We start from the raw sequence: 21,484 nt of genomic DNA, 5'->3' as shown, positions 1-21,484 counted from the left end.
CCCCACTATTTATTGTAAGTGATAGCTCACAATAGAGGATATGGGCTGGTGTTCAGTCGCACTGTCATGGGCAAAGAAGCAGGCAGTAACCAAAGTGGTGACCAGGACCATAGACAAAATTATTACTTTAGATGATCAGCACCTGAAGGTAGTAGAGGATGTGGGTTTCAAGTGTTTGTCTCACGTGTTAGCACCAAACTCCAAAGAGCACTCCAGAACTACCTTTAGTAGAAAGGTCATTTCTAGTCTGTACAATCAGTGCCATAGTCACATCCAGGCACTGCTGGCCAAGGCAAAGGAGAACAGTGTGCATTTTACTAGCGACATCTGGATAGCTACAAATGCTTAACACATTTTCCTCTCTCTGACAGCACACTAGTGGGACCCAACTGAGGTAGGGGTAGGCATCAGCTCAGAGTGGATGAAGTAACAAGGTGCAGGTGGGCTTTGCTGCACATCCACCTGGCAGACAAGGTCAATACCTTGGCCAATATTTTAGCAGCCATTAGAGACATGCTGGAGAGTTGGCAGCTGACCAGAGAGACAGAAGTCAAAATGCAGGTTTCTTCTTGACCAACAATGGTTTTAACATGTTAAGGCCAATCTTTGATGGGGAATATTGGTGTGTATAATGCTTTGCTCACACTCTGTACTAGTCACAAAAGATGACTTGGGACTGGAGTCCAGGGACCCAGAGAATGAATACCTGCATGAGTTGACAGATAAGTATAGATGAATAGCTGGGCATTTCCACAAAAATGTGAAGGCATGGAAGCTTCTCTGTGAAAAGCAGGATGATTTAGAGATGCCTCACAAGAATATCATTCAAGATGTGGGCACCCACTGGAATTCTACCTACATAATGCTGCAGAGGTTAGTGAATCAGCAGACACCTCTTCGTGATCTGTCTCAGGAAATGGAGATTGGTGTACAGTGTCCCCTAGAGCATCATGATTGGGTAATCAAGAGACAGCTGGTGAAAATCCTGAGGCCTTTTAAGGATGCCACAGAGGAGGAGATTGCCAGAATCACCACCTTTTGTGATGTTATCCAGACAGTAAACATCCTGGAAGAAAAGTTGGAGGGCTTTTAACAAGAAGATGAAATGACAGCTGAGATGCTGTGCTGTATGGACTCCTTGAAAAATCAGGTGACAGAGAAACTAGGACCTCTCACCAAAATACCACGTACATGCTTGCTATATTATGTGAACCCCATGTGAAAGGGAGACTAGCCCTGCATGCCAACAATCTGACACATATGAAGAGCATGCTGACAGAGGATGACCGTGCACTTGAGTGCCAGAGGCTAAAACACAGGAGGAATGTATTAGAGGAGGAAACACCATCAGCGGGAACCATAGACAGTACTGCAAGTCAGAGCAGCACCCTGTCATTGACACCTAGTACTCTCTTTTCCAATGTAAAACATCAAAACCATGTTGCCCAGAAAGAATCATCACTTCTGCCACAGGCAATCATGAAAGCAGCTGGGAATAAGTAAACAAGGCTAACACAAGGAAAAGAAACAGCAGGACAAATCACTGTGATATGCTCTCTCTCAGTGACCATTTTGGACATGGACACGGATGTGCTTTTATTTTGGGCCCACAAGTCCATTGTCTGGCCAGGCCTAGCTAGAGTGGCTAAGCATTATCTCTCTTGCCCAACAACAAGTATGCCCTGCAAAAGAGTCATTTTGATGACAGGAAAATTGTGCTCATCTCTCAAGGCTGATAGAAAAGCTAGTGTTCTTCAAAATCACTCTGCCCTTGCTTGGGTTTCCAGATTTGCCATGTGATTGGCAAGATGAATGAAAGCAAGTTGAAGGCCTTATTGCTGTTCTTCCTATCTGCCTGCCATGTCTCAAATACTAAATCAATAGAAAACCCAAACAATGCAAGAATATTTCCAAATACATATATGAAAAATATCAATCACAAAGGAAGAACAAAAATGCACAAATACATATTTTGAATGAGTATCGTAAAGCACTGGGTAGGCACACACAAGTCTGTGCAACAACCCACATCAATATGCTAGCTTTTTATAATCATTTAGTCATTCATAACATTTTCTAAGAATTTTTTTATATTGCAAAGTTGCTATTAATAGCAGTGACTAATTTCTAAGTCAACTTAATTAATAGCAGGTAATGGACTTCTCCAAGAACTTATCCAATCCTTTTTTAAACACAGCTATACTAACTGCACTAACCACATCCTCTGGCAACAAGTTCCAGAGTTTAATTGTGCGTTGAGTGAAAAAGAACTATCTCCGATTAGTTTTAAATGTGCCACATGCTAACTTCATGGAGTGCCCCCCTAGTCTTTCTATTATCCGAAAGCGTAAATAAACGATTCACATCTACCCGTTCTAGACCTCTCATGATTTTAAACACCTCTATCATATCCCCCCTCAGCCGTCTCTTCTCAAAGCTGAAAAGTCCTAACCTCTTTAGTCTTTCCTCAAAGGGGAGCTGTTCCATTCCCCTTATCATTTTGGTAGCCCTTCTCTATACCTTCTCCATCGCAATTATATCTTTTTTGACATGCGGCGACCAGAATTGTACACAGTATTCAAGTTGCGGTCTCACCATGAAGCGATACACATGTAGCAGGAACAAGCAGCTTATCACCTTGTGCTTTAGTGTTCATATGGACATTTTTGCAATTTTTCTTAGGCTCTGCCACAATTTTCAGCATAAATATGTACCTATATGGACAAAATGAGAAGGCTAGGATATGGTCAAAGGTATAGCAGAAGCTAGTACTGAATGGACTTCTATGCCACCCATGCTATAGACACATTCTTTAGCTGTCTTCCATGAAGGCTATGGTGTTGCATACTTCTTTTAGCCACACCTTCACTATTTACACAATAGGACTGCTACTTCTCTTTCTTAGATGTTTTAATTTGTTTATGATTTGTATTCCATGGCCTAAAGCAGCTAACAACATACATTCATGATGTAGCCAAACTATTAATACACACTTTCTGCACCAGACTGATGCTGACAGAGGACATGTCACAAAGTGAAAGATAGAGATGTGAAAAGCAAGAAATACTCTGCTATGCTCTTTTGCATGTTATGTTAAGGGCAAAGCAACATTTTATAACCCTTTGCTGAAGCTGGCAGCCAGCAGAAGTGGTCTCCTCAGGATGTGCAGGGAAAGTACAACAATATGGAGACATCTGCTGGGGTGAATGCGCTAGAGTTAATTAACTCTGGCATGACCTAAGAGGATGGCATCAGTTGGCTTCAAGAGCCAATGAAGACAGAAAAGCACGCGAGGCTTGGGACCCATTCCATTTTTTACACTTTGGGGGTCTCAGTTAAGGCCCAACATTAGGCCTGGGCCTCGACCGAGATCCCAGCTTTACGCTGAGTCCTAGGCCATGGGGTGTGTTTCGAGCCACGGCTTTTGCCTAGAGGAATCTCTGGCTTCGGGCCTAGGCCCAGGCCCAGGCTCCGGCATTGTGCTCTGGCCTAGGCCAAGACCCTTGCTTTGTTTCTTATCCTATTTCATAGGCGAGGCCCTGGCTTCAGGCCTGGACCTAGGCCTGATGGATCAACTTTGATTTCAAAACGAAATGTGAAAACCAATGAAATTTCTTCAGATTTTCAATCATTTTGTTTTGATAATGAAATGAAACAAAATAGGAAATTTCATCTAATTTCCTATTTTGTTTCTGCCAAATCCCCATCCTTTATAGTTTGTTATTAGCTAGGATAGGATATTGCATGCTTTGCTGCTACATTGCTGATTTTGTTGCCTATGATTTTTGGGGAAGTGTTTACTGTAAGTGATATTAATGCTGGTTTTTATATAGGACTAAAGTTCACATTGAGTAACATAGGGAAAACATCCCACACCATGGTCACCTTACATGGAGTGATTACATTCTTCTAAAAGGACATCCTTATACTACTATTCTTACATCTGTATATGTGGCCAGCTACATACCAGTTACAAAGACCTGTATGTGTTTTGGAAGTCTGTCACTGCTGGTGTCCCACAGCAGGAAGAAATGGCATTAAGTTCAATCAAAGATGAATTTTAAATGTCCAGCATGTGCCAAGACTGGAGATACGTGCACAAATCGGGCTGGTGCATACTCAAGTATGCTCAAACTTGCCAGTACATGCACAAATGAAAAGTTCCCAAAAAGGGGCAGGGTGTGGACATGGTCTGGGTGGGGCCTGGGCATTCCTGGATTTCACATTGAAATTAACTCGTAAATACTTACATGCACATTTGTGGTGTAATTTTACTTCTGCTATGGATGATATATTAGTTGTAAAACACAAATTTCTAGGTAGATCAGTGGGATTTTAAAGGTTAGAGCTAACAGGGGAGAAGGTAGGCTATTAAACTAGGGGGGTTTGGAAGTCCTATCGCTTACCAGAGCAAACTGGGAAGGAACTGGAAAAACTGGAAACGTGTGTTTCTATTAAAATGCCCCCATTTATGTGGTAGAAGCAGCCTTTGCATGCAAAGACACACATTCACTTAAAATTGTATGCACATATGCACACGGTCAGCCTATTTTATTACACGTGCACATATTCATGCATATGTTATAAAATGGACATGTCCCTGGGCATGGGCCAATGAATGCACGCATCATCCTTGGGACTAGCACTATTGCTCATAGGTTTAAAACTTGTGCAAATTCAACTCCTTTTTGTATCTGTTATACTCAGTCCAATATATGTGCAAATATATTTCAAGTCGTTAACAACATGAAAAACTATTGATACTAAGGGCATGTTCAGCCTACATAATCTGATATACTTTTAAATCAAGGATTTTCTCAAGAAAAGGGAAAAAAAAGGATAATTGCATTGTATTTCAATTCAAAACAAAAGTAACATTTCACAATAAAATTTGTAAATATATCTTCACTTAACCAATACTTGATTTTTAAACTTGGTAAATTTTGTATTTGTATAAAGTTTAAATATTGTTTAAAACAATGTGAAAGTTTTTCAATTAAAATTTATTTTTTTGATTAGTGACAGATGAGAATACTTATGCAAATTTATGCAAATTTGACACCAAATTTACTAAGTCTATGCTGCAGAATCTTGAAAAATCTGCTGTAGAAAACTTGGAGCTGAGAGTATAGGTTATCTATACTGTTAATGTAATTGTGACAATAGAGATATGCTTCATTTTAAGCTTTTGGGTTGGGCGCTTCGTCGTAAAATTTGTTTTCCTATGGGTCGTTTTTTTTTCAGCAGATTTTTCGAACTGAAAAAAAACAAAATCCACCCCAACCCTTCAAATTTACTTAATTACAACACCCCACCATCATGATCCCCCCCTACTAAAAGCCCTGGTGGTCCAGTGGGGTCCCAGGAGCAATCTCTCCCTCAAGGGCCATCGGCTGCCATTATTTATTTATTTATTTATTTTTAATTTTTATATACCGAAGTTCTTGTAGGGACTACAAATCACTCCGGTTTACATAAAACAATGAACTACCCAACAGAGTGCGGAGCTTTACATAGAACTGTAGAACATATGGAACAATATAACTAGATGACAATTTAACATAGTGATAAATAAATATTATAGTTTAACTGGTAATACTAGATGACAATATAACTAGATGACAATAACTAGATGACAATTTAACATAGTGATAAAATAAATATTATAGTTTAACTGGTAATACATAAAAATTATATTATTTAATATAAGCAGTATAACTATTTAATGTAGAATAAAGGCATATTAACAGTGCCAAATCTATATATAAAAATGAATTTTTGAACTCAAAGAAAGTTGTTCAATTTATCAATTTCTTATTATTTATTATTTATTTCTTATTATTTCTTATTATTTATTATTTATCAATTTATCAATGTATTATTATTTATTATTTATCAATTTATTTATTAATGATAAATTTATCAATTTATCATTAATCAAAATAGCGCCGGTGGCCCTTTACCCTTACCATGTGACAGGGGCTACCAGTGCCATTGATCAGCCCCGTCACATGGAAAGAGCAATGGATGGCCCGTGACATTTTTAAAGATGGCGTCAGTCTTCCATTGCTCCTACCATGTGATGGGGCCAACCAATGGCACCAGTAGCCCCTGTCACATGGTAAGGGCAAAGGCCAACTGGTGCCATTTTGATTCTTGGCAGGCCCGACAGCCCGAGAGTGGAAGATCGCTCCCAGGACCCCCGCTGGACCACCAGGGGGGTCCTGGGGGGGGGGGGGGTCAGGATGGTGGGGGGTTGCAATTAAGTAATTTGAAGGGTTGGATTGGGTTTGGGTTTATTTTTAATAAATGTGCCCCTCCCCCCAGCGCTAACCCGAAAAATGAATTTTTCCCGAATTTCAGTAAAAAGTCTGTTTTGGGATTCAGATCTCCTGAACCAGGACGAATTAGGCAATTTTGTTGAAATTGCCTAATTGATTCTAAACGAATGCACATCCCTTTAATATATTGCTAATGCTGAGTAAGATCATCATGGACTACATTTTTTATGATCATTATACTTCTTCCTATTTGCTTATTCTGATTTAGACCTGTGCATTTTTTTCCTTCTTTTTGTTCTTTTTTTTATCACTATTTAATTTGTCAGCTTTAAATGCAAATTTAAAAACAATTAAGTAAGAGAGAGAGAGGGAGAGATACTCCAAGAATTGACACTGTGATACATAGAAGTCAATATTGAAAAGAAAACTAGTAAATAAGTTAGCAGGATAAAACTCATTAGGGATGTGCAGAGGGACGGCATATGTTGCATTCGGTATTCGTATTTGTCGGGGGGGCAGATACGTTGCATTCGGCAAGGGAGGCCCCTGATACATTCATGCGTTTATTCTTATTCATTTCCTGGCTAAAATTGAATTAACTACAACACCCCACCCTCCTGACCCCCCCAAGACTTACCAAAACTCTCTGGTGGTCTAGCGGGGGGTCCGGGAGCCATCTCCTGCACTCACGCCGTTGGCTGCTGATATTCAAAATGGGCGACTAGGGACTTTTTAACAAGTCTTGGGGGACCCTCCTGACCCACACAAGACTTGCCAAAAGTCCCTGGTGGTCCAGCGTGGGTCCAGGAGCAACCTCCTGCACTCGGGTTGTCGGCTGCCAGTATTCAAAATGGCACCGATAGCCTTTGCCCTTACTATGTCACAGGGGCTACCGGTGCCATTGGTCAGCTCCTGTCACATGGTAGGAGCACAAGATGGCGCCAGCCATCCATTGCTCCTACCATGTGACAGGGGCCGACCAATGGCACCGGTAGCCCCTGTGACATAGTAAGGTCAAAGGCTATCGGCGCCATTTTGAATACTGGCAGCCGACGGCATGAATGCAGGAGATGGCTCCCGGACCCCCCGCTGGACCACCAGGGAGTTTTGGTAAGTCTTGGGGGGTCAGGAGGGTGGGGGGTTTGTTTAAATTCACTCCTTTAGACAGCCGAATAATTTGGTGAAGATTTGTTGTATTCGTGGGGAAGCGCAATACGTTTGCGCTTCCCCACGAATACAATAAATATGGCCCTATACGTTGCGGATTACCAATACATTGGAAATGAATGCACACCCCTAAAACTCATCCAGCTAACTTACATGGGATATTAAGCAGTACAGCTATGCTGCTATATATCCCTGTATTTGATACTACTTAGCAGAATAAGTTGTATTTGGCTAAGTTAAACTTGCTGTATGGCAGGTCTAATTTACCCAGTTAAATGGATAAGTCCGAATATCGGTACATATCTGGCTGAGGTCTAAATCTTCAAATTGCTATAAATAAAGCAGAAATATGATGCATTATATCATCTGCCATAAAAAGGTGCATGTTTATGCTAATTTCAAATATACCACATTGTGTAGTAAATGTGCACAACTCACAGTAAGTTACTCCGTTACGTGACGCAGTATCGCATTGCATGTTATTATATGCATCACACGTTAATTTCTTTGTTTATCTAGACTTACTTCCTGCAGCTGCCTTTTTGAGGGTTATCAGGCATGGGAGAGAAAGGAGAGGAGATGAGTTGTCAGAGTTTAGAGGGTTGGAGTAGTTTAGCGATTTCTGAGTGAGATGTCCTGTTCTTTTCTGTAATCATCTGTTAACTTTCACCTTTGTCTCTTGTCTTTATCTGTGTGTGGAAGATTTTGTTAGTTTATCCAGTTTGTTTGTTTTTGTGTGGAAGAGTGGTAGTGGTGGTATGGAGGAGGAGTGGTCATGTTGAGGAGGAGGAGGAGTGGTGTGGTGGTGGTGGTGAAAAGGAATGAAGATCTGGAGAGAATGGAGCATGAGAGGTGGGGGGAGAGAGGAGAGATGTGAGGAGAGGAGGGTGAGGAAAGAGGAGAGAAGAAGGGAGGAGGAGGGCAAGAGTGATAGGAGGAGGAGAAGTAGGATAGGGACAGGAATAGAGATAGAGAGGAGGAAAGGGATAGGAGGAGGTGGGAGGGTAAAGGGAAAAGCAGGCGAGTATTGCAGGAGGAGGATGCAGGGTAGGGATAGACAGAAAGGGCATGGGGGAGTTGGCAGGGCAGGTACAGGAGGAGGGAGAAAGAGATGGGAGCATGGAGTGGGAGTGGGAGTGAGAGTGAGAGTGAGAATGAGGAAAGTAACACCTCTCCAGAAATGGAACTGGCACCCCGTTTATCTGGCATCCAGGCAGCAGGGCAGACTTGTCTTCAGGCTATAAAGTTCAGTACAGAAGACAATGACATTATCATCGCTGGGGTTCTCGAAAACTATGGCATGGTTGTTTAGCAAGCATGCAGCCAAGACATCCAGGGTAGCCAAGGGTGCACTACTACCCAGGCCATATCTTGCCGCAGTGGAGTTAAAAGGACTGGAGAGCAGGTGGCCCACGTTACCATGACATAAAAGCCCAGCTTAAGACCAAGGTGGCGAGTTGGAATAAATATCTGTGCCAGGCAGGAGGAGGAGCCCTTGCCCCATTGTGATGACTCCCACAGAGAATCACTTGATTGAACGACTGGGACTGGATGTCTTTGAGGGGATGGCTGAGTGGCTGGACACGTGAGCCAGAACTGGTAAGTTCACCTCATCTGTAAATGATAAAGCTGCTACATTTGTCCACATATTTTGGCATGAAATGCTCACATTGATTGATGTAAAATGCACATCTTATGCCACACAGTACATGTGTACTTCATAGAATTTATACTTATGTCTTCTTTCTTTCCACAGATCTCGCCCAGGAATTCATTGGTCCTAGCCATGAAGCCCAAGGGACTAGCAGCACAGCCTCAGTTTTCACTGCACCCTTACTAACTGATGTTGAGTGAAGAAGAGGAGGAGGAGGAGCAGCAGCAACCACTGCTAGAACAGCAGCAGATGCTGGCACCCCTAGGCTTGCCAATACTACTCAATGTGAGCTTTAACATCTCTGGTTTTATGGATGACACAACCCTGCAATGGGAGGATGCTGAGCCATCCCAAATTATCTCCAGCATGCCATGTTACTGATAGAAGGCAGTAGCCACTGAGTAAGATCAATCCACCAGCCCGGTCATGACAGATTTGGAAGCCCAGACAGCACCTCAAAGCCCACTGAGCACAGCACCAGAAGCAGCATAGTGGTCTATGCATGAGAAACTGGAACGGAGGCATGGAAATCAGGCTTGGGCTCCACCTCCTCTACATATGGGCAGAGATTGTGCACTTGAGAAGGGCTCATATCAGCCATACCCAGGCCCTGCAGGATCAGACAGCAGCCACCATAGCAAACTTGATCAATAATCTGACCAATGCATTAACTGAAATCCTTCAAAGAATACCAGAGCCTCCACCCATGCCCTCACCAGCTTCCCAGGACTCCACAGCATGCAACAGTTCCTGACTAGAAGGATGAGCAAGGGGGTAGGCCTCCCAAACAGAAGCCACCTCCAACCAAAAAGCCACACCAAGGAAAAGGTCCATTAGCCAAGTAGTACACAAAAAAACAGCTTAGAAGACTTGTGCAAGCAATCCTGGTTGGTCTTCTGTTCAGAGTTCCTGTGCCGGCTAGATGGAAGAAACTTCTGGGCCCATCCTGACTACAGAATTCCTGTGCCAGCATGCTGATGGGAATGGTCTACTGTCTGCCTGTGTTATCCTTCTGCCTATTTATAATGCTCTCCTCTAAGCTCTGCCTGTACTCCTGCCTTCCTGATGCGGTCTCCAGTCATAGTCCTGCTGTTGTCTCTTCTAATCATGTATTATCTCCTGTTCCTGCTGCTGTGTATCTCCTCTCATCCTGCTGCTGGTTCCATGCTGGTGTCTCATCTCATCTCATTTTCTGCTTCCTCCATGCTGGTGTCTTGTCTCATCTCATCCTGCTGCTCCCTCCATGCTGCTGTCTCATCTTCTGGGGCTCCTGCCTCCCTGCTGCGCTCTCTGATCCTGGTCCTGCTGCCTCCATGCTGCACTCTCTGGTCCAGATCCTGCTGCCTCCATGGTGTTCTCTCCAGTCCTGGTCCTGCTGCTATCTCTTTAAACTCTGTTGCCTTGGCCCTTAGTCTGTACCCTTTCAACTCTTTCAATATGGAATGTATGGGCCTTCACTTGCCATCACAAACAGGCCGATATGGTACAGTGCGCTCCAGCAGAAAGCACTGTTAACCCGTGTTTAGATGCGCGTTTTCGATGCGCTAGCTTTACCCCTTATTCAGTAAGGGGTAATAGTGCGTCGAAAATGCGCGTTCAACCCCCCGAAACAAATAGCGCCCACAACACGCAAATGCAAGTTGACGGCACTATTAGTCATTCCTGCATGATACAGAAAGCAAAATGTGCAGCAAAGCCACACATTTTACTTTCAGAAATTAGCGCCTACCCAAAGGTAGGCGTTAATTTCTACCAGCACTGGTAAAGTGCACAGAAAAGCAGTAAAAACTGCTTTTCTGTACACCCTCCGACTTAATATCATGGCGATATTAAGTTGGAGGTCCCAAAAGTTAAAAATAATTAAAAAAAAAAAACATTTAAAATCGGCCCGCGGCTCGCGGGTTGAAAACCAGACGCTCAATTTTGCCGGCGTCAGGTTTCCGAATCCGTGACTGTCAGCGGGTTTGAGAACCGAGCCGGCAAAATTGAGCGTTGGCTGTCAAACTCGCTGATAGTCGCCGCTCCTGTCAAAAAAGAGTCGCTATGGACGCGCTAGTGTCCCTAGTACCTCTTTTTACCACGGGCCTTAATCTCGCGCGCACAGGAGAGTGGCCTGGGCGCTCGCCCGCTCTCCCGCAATTTTTACTGTATCGGCCTGTTAGTTGTGCTGGCTAACATTAGAGCTGCACTGTAGCTATTGGGTGCCACTTCTGCTTTCTATGCTCTTTGCCGTAATCATGATTTTGCAAAGGAAGAAGAATGTAATACTGAATATGTCATGTCACCTATTGTAACAAACAATATTAGTACATTTGTACACACAGGTCATCCTTACCTAAGAGGTATGTACAAATGAACTACCCAAGACAGTGCAGGGGTGGGAGATAGAGTGTGGAAGTCTGCCTGGTCTCAAGCACAGCAGGCCTCATCACTGTCTGCTCTTGGCCATTGGGCAAACTCTATCCTACACACCTCTAGAGATGTGAATCGTGTGCCAGATCATCTTAACGATCAGATTCGGCTGAGGGGGGGGGGGGGGGGGGGGCGGCAATCTGATTGTTAAGATATGTGAATTGGAATCGTTTCCGATTCCAATTCACATTGCTAATTTTTTTTTTAGGGATATAGGGGATATAGGGGCTGTTGAGTAATGATGGCCAGCGCCATCTTTAAAGATGGCGCTGGCCATCCAGTGCTCCTGCCATGTGACAGGGGCCGGCCAATGGCACGGATACCTTGTCACATGGTAAGGGCAAAGGGGCATCGGCACCATTTTTTTTTAGAACAGCTGATGCCTGGGAACGGGAAATCTCTGCCCGAGGCCCCCCTGGATCTCTCCTCTCCCCGAGGCCCACCTGGATCTCTCCACGAGGCCCCCCTGGACCACCAGGTAATTTTAAAAGGTTTTGGGGGGGTCGGGAGGGGGGGTCGATTTAAAGGGTCGGGTGGGTTGTTTTTTTTAGCGGCGCGGGCCTCCCTAAAAAAAAAAGGGTCGGGAGGGTGGGGGAGGCTAAGGTATTGGTTTTAAAGGGTCGGGGTGGGTTTAGGAGTTGTTTTGGTGTGCCGTTTTTCCCGCCCTCCCCCAAATAATTCCCGTGCCCTATTTAACGATACAATACAAATGCCCCTGACAATAAATCGGGGGCATTTGTATTGTATCATGCACTCTAACGATTTAGGACGATTTTAAAATTATCTGACGATAATTTTAATCGTTCAAAAACTATTCACATCCCTACACACCTCTGTGATTCCTTCACAGTTGTCACACAGCAGCTGACACAGTCTTCTAGCAGGCTGCAGGTAGACAGAGTTGCATGCTCATTAGGCTTTGTAGTGGATAAGTGATATGGCTCCACTTAGCAACAGAATCTGTCCCCTATAATCAGCTGGATAAAAGTGCCACCTATTCTATGAACATAAAAGATGTCCAGCTACACAGGGCAGTATCTCTGCAGGACTAACCTGCCAGCATGTACATATGGCATTGGAAGCCACAAATGATGTTGCCTTGTTTGGAGGGCTCAATATCTAGTTGTATCTGTAAACCGGAATGAAGGCAGCCAGCTAAATTCCGGTATATAAAAACTTTTAAATAAATAAAATAAATAGTTAGCAGTATATATTCAACTTATAAGTGGGTGAGTAGGCCTCTGTCTAGAAAATGAGAGCATCACATAGGTGTCCTGGCAGGCATACGGCTCCCTCCCCTGCCCCCAGGTATCATCTATACACTGGCCCATACCCCATACCCCATCCTCCAACCCATTTAACTGTAGAATCTGAAAATACCTGGCAATAAGGTGCCATTGGCACTCCCTCTTCCCTGTCATCCTTGCATCCCAAAATAAGTGGACATAATCTAAATTCAACTCCCCCCCCAAACATCAAACCTCCCCAGCAGGTGAAGCTCTTCCAAAAACGCACATGCCCCAACACCAATACTAATAGGGCCACTCCAGGTACTGGGTGGGAGAGTCTCAGGTGCTGGGGGGGGGGGGTGTGTCCCGAAGTGTACACATCAGGCAGATATCAACTAATCTGGCTAAGTGGCACAACATATATGTGCTCTGAGGCAGCCTTTTTTAACGGCCCCTTCTCGATTGAATTACTATACAGTATCAGGTCAAGGTGGAATATTTGCTTACAGTGCATAAGGCCATATTCTCCCCGCCTACATATGAGCATATCCGTAGCATCCATCATAAAGAGAGGAAGCACAGGATAGCTTTTGTGAAAAGCCAATGTGTGCTAAATGGGCGCATCCACAGTGATGTCAGATTTTGATGGCTAGCAGAAACTGAAAGTGCAGTGTAAGAGTTTTCCTACTATTAGAATTTGGCCACAACAGTAAATAATGAGACACAAAATCTGTGTCCTGTATAAACAGTTACAATGAGACAGAATTAATGAAGGAGTTATTTAATGAGATACAGATTGATGATGAAGACTATTTTAAAACAAATGTTATTGACACAAAATATTTAGAAAATTATTTCATTAATTCATTAATAAAAAAGCTCTCTAGATATAAAATTATGCTTTATGCATCCATTCTGCCTGTGCTTTAGCAACTAGCACTATTTATGATATCTTTATAGAGAAACATAGATTTCTAAAAGTGATAAAGTCATCAAGATTAAAAAAGAAAGATTAAAATAATTACTAGACATTTCCCGTATGGATTCTACTTGATAAAGTATGGGTTTACAGCATCTATAATTACAATGCTTATCGTATGAAGGAGAGTAAAACCATGATCTTCCAAATCTATAAACAGAAGTCATCCTGACAATACTGCCTGGGTTGAGGTCTGATTGGAAAATTAAGTTTTATAGTTGCTGATATAACTATTTAAGGTGGTAAGGCAATTTCATGTCCCCTGTTCATGCTGATGCTAGAACTGATGCTGCAGCTCATGTCAGTTGATGACAGGTGAGAAATCTTGCCTGTATCATAAATGTATTATTGCAGCCCTCCATAGATGTAGTTAGTTTAGTTTAGTTTATTACATTCGATATACCACCTTTCAAAATTAAAGTGGGTTCCATTCTCATCCCTCCCTCTGTCAATATAATGATTAAACAATGCAAAGCAGTCATTTATGACTTTACATCAGTATTGTATTATTTAGGCAATTGGCAGACGGAGGTATTGAATTGTAGTCTCAAAACACATTAAAAAATTAAAAACATTTTTAAAACATTTTAAAGTTTAACATCTACTGCTCAATAATTTTCCAGAGAATCATGTCTCATTTAAATTGCGTAAGAAATGTAGGCAGCATTCATCAGCAAGTGGAGGAATGACAAACTGATATTAGCATCGATATATATTGTGATTTTGCTTAAACAGAAAATATTCTTTATAATGAATCACCAAGGTAGGATTAGCCCATATCAATGGAAAATATGGTCAGATGTATGCAGCACAAATTAAGCATAGTACAGTAAATTATATTTCAGAAGACTAAGTAATCTGGTATGCAACTTCTTTATCAGGAAATAGTCAAGAAAACAGATTGGAAGTGGAGATATTGTATCATTGCATGTTGTTAATTTCTGATTTAAAAAAATCAATTAACCTCTATACAATTTCAGTTAAACCAATAAAAAATGTAAACAAAAAAACACATTACTTGTTGCAACAGAGATATTGTTAAGAAGTGGCATCAGTTTCAGAAATTTGCATTCAACTTATTTTTTATTGTAAAGCTTTCCTCCATCATTTGTTCCTTGAATAAGACAACTATTTGCAGCACATTTATCATATACATAAATTCATTTGCATCAGTATCTTCTTATCTATAAAACACAATACTATAAATGAATGTCTCACTATTACAGAGAATGATAGGATGTGATGCAAAAATGCTCCTAAATGTTACTATTTCTTATCACTGGAGATATAGGATTTCTTCTTTTAATTGCATAGGTTTCATGATTTCAGCCCATGAAGCTGTGGGCCATAATTGTTTTAACAGCATAATACTAAAAGCACTCTGTCTTCTCAGAACCATCAAAACAATTTAAGATTTATGCAATTAGAGTTGAGAATGAAAGAGCAGCACCAGAAAGACTAGAGCAAATTCTTTAAAAAATGTTTGAATCTGATTGGTTAACTTGAGGCTAGAAATGCAAGCAAGGCTTTATTTATGAACAAACAAATGTTTTGCCTGGCATGGGGAAAAAATTGGGCAAATCATTTTCAAACAATCTCCAAGCAAGTTTGCTTGTACAACTTTTGGAATACCATATTTTATTTTATTTTGTCCAAGTACTTAAATTTCTACAATTTTAGGAAAGGAGAAAAATATCTGGAGCAGAGCTTCCCAAACTCTGGGTCGGGACACCAAATGGGGTCACAAAATCTCCAGCCGGGGTCACAAATGCCTGAAAGGGCAGTCCTCTCCAGATATCACCAGCAACAGTAGTAGTGGAAATCAGCAGGGGATCTTTGAGCTAGCATGCACTCTCAGTTCCTGTATTGGTCCCGCCCTCGCTGGAGTTTCCACATTAACAGGAAACCATGTGTGAGGAGGGACTGGGGCCATGGCAGGGCCTGTGAGCTTTTACTGGCTCACAGATCCTGTGCTGACTTTCAATACTAATGCTGCTGCCAGCTGCAGATCAACATCAGGCATTGGACCAGCCACTGGGGAAGAGTGGGCAGTAGGGATGTGAATCGGGCTTCGGACGATTGAAAATATCGTCGATATTTTCATAATCGTCAGAAACGATAGGAAAACCCCACAATATTGATCGTGGGGGTTCTCTTATCGTTTTGGGGGAGGGCGGGAAAAACAGCACACAAAAATAACCCCTGAACCCACCATTTTTAAAGATGGCGCTGGCCATTTATTGCTCCCTCCATGTGACAGGGGCCGGCCAATGGCACGGATACCCTGTCACATGGTAAGGGCAAAGGCCATCGGCGCTATTTTTATTAGTGGCAGCCGATGGCCCGAGAGCGGGAGATCGCGCCCGGGACCCCCACTGGACCACCAGGTACCTGTAAAATGTTTTTGGGGGGTCGGGAGGGCGGGGGAAGCAAAGAGATTAGTTTTAAAGGGTCGGGGTGGGTTTTTTGTTTATCGGCTCGGGCGCAGCCGATAAACAAAACCGCGATCGGGCCCGATAGAAAAAAACCCACATGTGAATCGGAACTGGAATCCGAACCGATTCCAGTTCCGATTCACATCTCTAGTGGGCAGAGTGTGCACAGGTGTGTGCAGGTTGTCACTTCTTCTCTATCCTCTCCCATCACTGAACTTACCTAAGAGAAAATTGTTGCCCCTGTCTTCAGCCTGCCCTCTTTTCCCACTAGTTGTCATCCACTTATCGCCTGAGGACCAAAGGAAAATGTTGCTGCTGATCCTAGTCAAGGGGATGTTTGGATGGGGGCTGTTTGAAGGATGGGATCAGATACAGATTTGAGGGTTGGATCAGTGGGAGAGGGATTGGCTGTGGAAAGTGAGAGGGGGGATGCAAGAGAGGAGCTAGGGGTGAGAGTATCAACTGGGGGGGGGGGGGGTATGTGAGAAAAGAGAGAGGAAGGGGATGACGATCAATTGGGGTTACAAAAATGGCTTGGAGGTGAGAGAGGTTCAGTGGAGAGGATGTAAAAAGCTGGAGTGGGTGAGTGAAAGGCTAGGGTGGGAAGGGGAGAGGAACTGGGAGATGTAAGAGGGGATCAGCTGGAGGGGCAGAGGTTGAAACGCCCTCTGGAGGGGGATGGAGGTTGAGAGAGGGGATCAGTTGGAGTGCAGGAATGGTGAGTGGAAGGATTGTTGGAGGCAAACTACACCCCAGCTAATTAGGTTTGGTTGTCCTCTGGGGTCGTGTGGATTTTCAAGTGCTAAAATGGGCTCACATTGGCTAAAAGTTTGGGAAGCCCTGATCTAGAGAAATAGAAATAAGCAAACCAAATCTGTAGAAACTATTCAAGGACTTGCAATAGTTCAACAGTGTTTTTTGGGCAAGGATTTGTTTACATAACTTTTTATTTCTGTGACCTTCTTTTCTTTCCAGAGTTTCAGGGAATTTAATCTTTGAGCAAATAATGTGCTATTTCAAATAGTGCAAGCAAACTGACGTGCAAGCTTGTGGTAGTCATTTGTACCCAAAATCTAAATCTGAGGAATAAGGTTCAATTAACCAAAGTTCAGGCCTTTCAAAATGTCCAGCAGACAATTATTTGCTGCCTTTAGCTAACAAAAATAATCACATCTAATGGGTGTTCATCTGGGGTGAGTGATGGGCAGAAAGCACAGGGACAACTGCTGTCTGCGGTCAGGTTGCTTCTATTTTTCAGTTCTCAAAGAAACTCAGGTGCTTATAAAGACCTTGAACAGGCAACAAACACAGAGCTTTTCTCAGCAACAAACAAAAGGCAAAATACTTTTAACAGCAATTAAAATTAATTGCCAGGGTCCTGGTAATAGGAAGCAGGATAGTGTATCAGCAACAATGCAGGGCCCTGGGATATCTCTGTGAGCGAAATATGTCTTGTCCTGGCATTTGTACTTTATATATTTAGTTTCAATGTAATCTGTATTATTTAATTTTTTTCTTTTATTGCTTTACTTTGATGTTATACTGTTAGGGGCGGATTTTAAGAGCCCTGCTCGCGTAAATCCGCCCGGATATACGCGAGCAGGGCCCTGCGAGCCGGTGCGCCTATTTTACATAGGCCTACCGGCGCGCGCAGAGCCCCGGGACTCGCGTAAGTCCCGGGGTTTTCTGAGGGGGGCGTGTCGAGGGCGGGCCCGATCCGCGCGGCATTTTCGGGGCGGGACGTAGCGTTTCGGGGGTGGGTCCGGGGGCGTGGTTACGGCCCGGGGCGGTCCAGGGGCGTGGCCGCTCCCTCCGGATCCGCCCCCAGGTCGCGTCCCGGTGCGCTAGCGGCCCGCTGGCACGCAGGGATTTACGTCTCCCTCCGGGAGGCGTAAATCCCCCGACAAAGGTAAGGGGGGGTTTAGACAGGGCCGGGGGGGCGGGTTAGGTAGGGGAAGGGAGGGGAAGGTGAGGGGAGGGCAAAAGAAAGTTCCCTCCGAGGCCGCTCTGATTTTGGAGCGGCCTCAGAGGGAACGGAGGTAGGCTGCGCGGCTCGGCGCGCGCCGGCTATACGGAATCGGTAGCCTTGCGCGCGCCGATCCAGGATTTGCGCGGATACGCGCGTATCTACTAAAATCCAGCGTACTTTTATTGGCGCCTGATGCGTCAACAAAAGTACGCCAAATCGGGCTTTTTGAAAATCTACCCGTTAGGTTTTTAGTTATTATCTGTATTCTAAATTATGAATGTATTTTTGGAAGTCACCTAGAACATAGGAGGGTGCAGCATGCAAATTTTTTAAAATAAATAAATGGTGGCTGTAGATTGTAAGATATGAATATGACTACATGCAGTAGTGCTATATAAGGTTATTGGGTAGTGAGTATGGGTGAGTCAATTTTGTTAATCTGAGAAATATCACAATACTATATATGTGTCAGGGATGATGGGGCTTAAAATCATGACCCAGAGAAGTCTAGGCTAGAAACTTTGCTTCAGCAGAGATTTGGAGGCTGTTGACCCATGAGAATGCTGAGAATTGATATCTAATGTACCTGAGAGAGGTAGAATTGCCTTCAGAAGCTCCTCATTGGGTCAGCATGGGATGTGTCCTAAATTGAGGACAGGATTTAAGGAACTTCAGAAAAACACACAATCCTTAATTCAGCAGTCTTCTTGGAGTTTACCCCATGAAAACTCTGTCTGGCCTTTGTTCCTTCTCTACAACTGTTCCTTGACCACTAGTTCCTGGTTCCTTATCTACCTTCCATCCTACATTGTTGTGTCTTCTGGTTCTTGTTCAATGCCATGGCTCTATCACCATGCATTTCCATGCATTTAACCAAGAAGTCAATATTCAAAAGATTTATTTGTCTAAGTTTGAGTTTTAGTAAGATAAGTATACACATTTAAAAATTAGACTCTGGTGTAGATTTTATAAGGTGTGCACGTGTCCATATACGCGCGGTTCTTGGCGTGCACACATGGATGCACCGATTTTATAACATGCACGTGCCGGCGTGAGCATGTCTTTGGGTCAGCGTTCAATGGCGCTGTCGAGGCCCGGCACTTGTGCATGTACCGGGGTTTATGCTTGTGGCTGGGCGTCTTTGAAAATGTGCGTGGCGTGTGCAAGAAACAGCCATGCCCGTAAACCCTTGGTTTTTAGGCGCGCAGACCTTTTAAAATCTAGCTGTTAATATTCTGAATTTGTGCTGTTAAAATTGAAAGCCACACAAATTTAGCTCAGTAAAAAAGAGCTGGGAAAGAAGCATTTCTGGGCTTTCAGATTTAGCCAGTAAGTGTGATATTCAATGTTCATTAGAGAGACTTGCGTCAGATTTTAAAAGCAGTGCGTAAGTAAATCCCGGGGTTTATGCTCATGGCTGGGCCTTGCTTGCACCTTGCGCATTTTCAAAGAGGCCCGGCCATGCTTGTGAACCCCAGTATGTGCACGAGTGCTGGGACTCTTCAAAGGGGCAGGTCGGGGGGCAGGGTCTGGACAGGGAGGGGCGGGCCAAGGAGCCGGCCAGGACAGCGCCATTGTATGCTGTCCCGGGGAAGCACGTGCCGGCAGCCGGCCAGCATGTATACATTGCTTCTGCTCTCAAGGGGAGGTAAGTAAAAAAAAAATAAAAAAAATTAGAGGTAGCTAGTTAGGAATTAGGGGTCGGGGTGGAGAGAGGAAAGGGAAGGAAGTTTAGGAAGGGAACTTCCCTCACAGTCCACTTCTTAATTGGAGAGGACTGGGAGGGAACTTGGGGAGACCCAATTGCATTGCCGTGCATACTCTTATAAAATTCAGCTCCCTTGCACGCACCCCCGCACATGCACGTGTAGCCCATGGATTTTATAACATGTGCGCGCCGGTGCATACATGTTATAAAATTGGCACATCCATGTTAGAATCTACCGAATGACTGTATATAAAAACGTGTAAATAAATAAATAAACCTAATCCTTAGATGCATAACTGTGCCCACACAAATGGCAGGCCTAAATTTATACACATAAATTAGAGTTACATATGTACTGATAATATTGGGTGGTGGTGTAAATATTTTATGTATTTATGAATGTTATTGTTGTTATCTACCTAGATGTTATGATAGAGCTAGATACACATTTTTTAAAATATTTATGTGACCTGGCCCCGAGACTATATTGAAACATCCACTTTCATGCATAGAAATTAGGTTTATGCATGTTAAGTTATATAAGGTTATATAAAATTTTCCATATTGGGTCATACCAAAGGTCCATCAAGCCTAATATCCTGTTTCCTACAGTGACCAATTCAGATCACAAGTACCTTGCAGGATCCCAAAAGGTCGATAGATTTCATGCTGCTTCATTCCAGGGCTAAGTGTATTTCCCCAAGTCTACCTTAATAAAGGTTTATGATTTTTTTTTTTTCAGGAACTTGTACAAATCTTTTTTAAACCCAGCTATACTAACATCTTTTATCATATCCTCCAACAATGAATCCCAGAATTTAATTATGTGTTGAGCAAAAAACTATTTTTTTCCTAGTCGTCTTAAACGTATGACCTTGTAACTTATTTGTGTGTCCCCTAGAGGTAGATCTTTAAAAAGTACACGCAACCGGTGCGAACAAAAGTATGCCGGATTTTATAAGACACGCGCATAGCCACACGTATCTTATAAAATCCGGGGTTGGCGTGTGCAAGGCTGCACAAAATCGGCAGCCTGCATGCGCCGAGCCACGCAGCCTGCCTCCGTTTGCTCCGTTCCCTCCGAGGCCGCTCCGTTCCCTCTGAGGCCGCTCCGATTTCGGAGCGGCCTCGGAGGGAACTTTCCTTCCACGTCCCCCCACCTTCCCCTCCCTTCCCCTACCTAACCCACCCCCAGCACTACCTAAATCCCCCCCCTACCTTTGTTGGGCAAGTTACGCCTGCTTGAAGCAGGCGTAACTTGCGCGCACCGCCTCGCATCCCCCAGCACAGGCCGCAGTGCCGGGGGACATGGGACCGCACTCCCATCCCGCCCCCGAACTGTCGCCACGCCCCCGGACCTTCACCATGCCCCCAGACCCACCCTGGACCGCCCCCTGACCCCGGACACACCTCCTCCCGCCCCTTTTTATAAAGCCCCGGGACTTATGCATGTCCCAGGGCTTTGCGCACGCCGGCGGCCTATGCAAATAGGTGCTCCGGAGCGCGAGTGCCCTGCACGCATAAATCCAGGAGGACTTACGCGCACAGGGCTTTTAAAATCTAGCCCTAAGTCTTTATACTTTTTGAAAGAATAAACAACCGATTTGTGTTTACCTTTCCACTATTCTTATTATTCTCCTCAGCCATTTC

Source organism: Rhinatrema bivittatum, chromosome 6 (genome assembly GCF_901001135.1).
Source record: "Rhinatrema bivittatum chromosome 6, aRhiBiv1.1, whole genome shotgun sequence".
Taxonomy (NCBI): domain Eukaryota; kingdom Metazoa; phylum Chordata; class Amphibia; order Gymnophiona; family Rhinatrematidae; genus Rhinatrema; species Rhinatrema bivittatum.
Note: the sequence above shows the minus strand (reverse complement) of the source record.